Source organism: Mandrillus leucophaeus, unplaced genomic scaffold (genome assembly GCF_000951045.1).
Source record: "Mandrillus leucophaeus isolate KB7577 unplaced genomic scaffold, Mleu.le_1.0 Scaffold424, whole genome shotgun sequence".
In the NCBI taxonomy this organism is placed as follows: domain Eukaryota; kingdom Metazoa; phylum Chordata; class Mammalia; order Primates; family Cercopithecidae; genus Mandrillus; species Mandrillus leucophaeus.
In genome coordinates, this window is record NW_012104521.1 from 2574360 (window position 1) to 2577290 (window position 2931).

Consider the following 2931-nt stretch of genomic DNA (forward strand, 5'->3'; position numbering starts at 1 on the left):
CTTCCTTCCTTCCTTCCTTCCTTCCTTCCTTCTTTCCTTCCTTCCTTTCTCTCTCTCTCTCTCTCTCTCTCTCTCTCTTTCTCTTTCTCTTTCTTTCTTTCGATGGAGTCTCACTGTTCTCACCCTGACTGGAGTGCAATGGCACGATCTTGGCTCACTGCAACCTCTGCCTCCCGGTTTCCAGCAATTCTCCTGCCTCAGCCTCCCAAGTAGCTGAGATTACAGGTGCATGCCACCATGTCTGGCTAATTTTTGTATTTTTAGTAAAGACAGGGTTTCACCATGTTGGCCAGGCTGGTCTCGAACTCCTGACATCAGGTGATCCACCTGCCTCAGCCTCCCACAGTGCTGGGATTCCAGGTGTCAGCCACCGCACCCGGTTAGTCTTCCTTACTTTCAACACAAGGACTTTATCACTAGTTCTAGTTAGCCCTTCCTTTGATTTCTGCTTTCTGGTTTTAAACTGTTCCTTTTTTTTCTTTTGTTTATCTTTTAATACCCCTTTGAGTGGTTTGAGCTGCATTTTATACTTAATGTGCATACATTTTTTATATAATTTAATATTCAAACTGGGACACTTTTGAGAGTGAAAAGGTGGGGTTAATAATTACTGGGAAGTTATGCTGTAACCAGGACTGTGCTAGGCAAAACTGGATGTATGAAGGCAAAAGAATCTGAGGTTGGGAGTACCTTTGACTCAAATTAGTGATTTAGTGTAATTAACCAATAAAGTGGTTATGAACTGATTGTTAACACAAAGATAGGTAAAGAGATAGATAAATGCAATATTTTGGGTATACTTATTTTAAAACACTTTTGTTGTTTATCTGAAATTAAAATTTAATTGAAGATTCCATATTCATATTTGTTAAATCTAGTAACCCCAGATGCATGGTCATCATAAATATGTTTATTGAAACTGTTTTCCTCAAGGATGGCAATTTCTTATTCATCAGTAGGGTAAATAACTCAGCATTTACAGTATATTATTTAAAATAAGTTAATAGGTCGAACACCATAAAACTAACAAATAGGGTGTATTAGTTTACATGACTAGAAAGAAATATATTTATACCATAAAAAACATAATTTCTTATTTTTTAGGGGAAAATTAAGCTAATCTAATTAGGACTCTAAAGGATAAACATAATTTGAATGGCTAAATGAAATAAATCATATATTGTCTATATCTTTAAAAATTTTTGTTTTCTCTTTTCATATATCTGTTCTCATAAACATTTTGAGCAGAAAATACAAAAATATATTACCATATAAAAGTGATCTCGTTACTTTTTAGGCATTCTACTGTATAGTAACTTTTTCCGGTACAGTCAAAAGATGCCTATTTGCCAGTAAGTCTTCTAAAATTCTCTAAATTTTCTTTCTCTTTCTCTTGGCTGTAACAGTTCACTAATACAATGAGAGACTAGGTCAGATGGCTGGCGTTGGTGACTTACTTCCTCCCCCTTTTGGTAGTTTAGCAAGACATCCATCTGAGTCAGTTTAACCGAAGAACAAACTAGCAGATACACTGCCTGAGTTCTGCCGCTCCCCCTTTGTCACAAGGCTGTTTTCAATGACCCGTGGCATTGTTACAGAACGCTCTCCTTGTTACACTGCCAAAATGAAGTAACCTACCCCTCTTACTCTATCAATATGTAGAGTGGTAGTAGTAGGTGAGGCACTCCTAGAACTCCTTCCAGGAAGCGTCCGGATCCCCCTGGCGTCCAGATCCCCCTGGCATCCGGATCCCCCTGCTTCAGCATGTCTCTCTGCAAGATGACACAAGCCAATGGGATGGGGTGTGCTTTGCTGTTTTCACTGCCGATATATTTGCTATATTCCCTAGGATACCCACTTTACTTTTATGCCTCTGGTTGCTAATTTTGTGTGTGCGTTTGTGTCTGTGCTCCCATTACATGACATGTACTGTCTGAATTTGGGGAAGATGGCAGTGGCGTAATTTCAGACCAGAGCTGCCTTTTCATTGGAATTTTATGAGACACAAAGGGCTTCTTACCCCATGTCCAGACTGAAATAAAAAAATTCAATCACTTCATTATGATCACTTGTAAGTCATTCTTCTTTTCATTCTGAAAAGTCTCCCTTTGCACTTTATAACATTTCAGAAGTAGAACTGTTTTGTTTGTTTGTTTTTGAGACAGAGTCTTGCTTAGTAGCCCAGGCTGGAATGCAGTGATGTGATCTCGGCTCACTGCAACCTCTGCCTCCCAGGTCCCGGTTCAAGTAATTCTCCTGCTTTAGCCTCCCGAGTAGCTGGGATTACAGACACATGCCACCATGCCCAGTTCATTTTTTGTGTTTTTTAGTAGAGATGGGGTTTCACCATGTTGGCCAGGCTGGTCTTCAACTCCTGACCCGCGGCCCGCCTCAGCCTCCCAAAGTGCTGGGATTACAGGCGTGAGCCACCAGGCTTGCCCCAGAAAGTTGAACTGTTAAGGAAAAACATATATATTTATCTAAAATATACATATTTTTTACTTAAGAATATATATATTTTGAGATAGGGTCTCACTTTGTCACCCAGGCTGGAGTGTAGTGGCACAGTCACAGCTCATTGCATCCTTGACCTACCAGGCTCAAGCAATCCTCTCATCTCAGCTTCCTGAGTAGCTGGGACTAAGTTTAATTTTTTTGTTTTTCTAGAGACAGGGTCTCTCAGTGTTGCCCAGGCTGGTCTCAAATTCCTGGGCTCAAGCTATCCTCCCACTTGGATCTTTCAAAGTGCTGGGATTATGGGTGTGATCCACTATGCTTGACCAAAGAAAATAATTTGTACTTCCCTCTTAAAATGAATTCAAGGGTTTTTTTTTTTTAAGATGGAGTCTAGCTCTGTCGCCCAGGCTGGAGTGCAGTGACATCATCTCGGCTCACTGCAACCTCCATCTCCCAGGTTCAAGTGATTCTCCT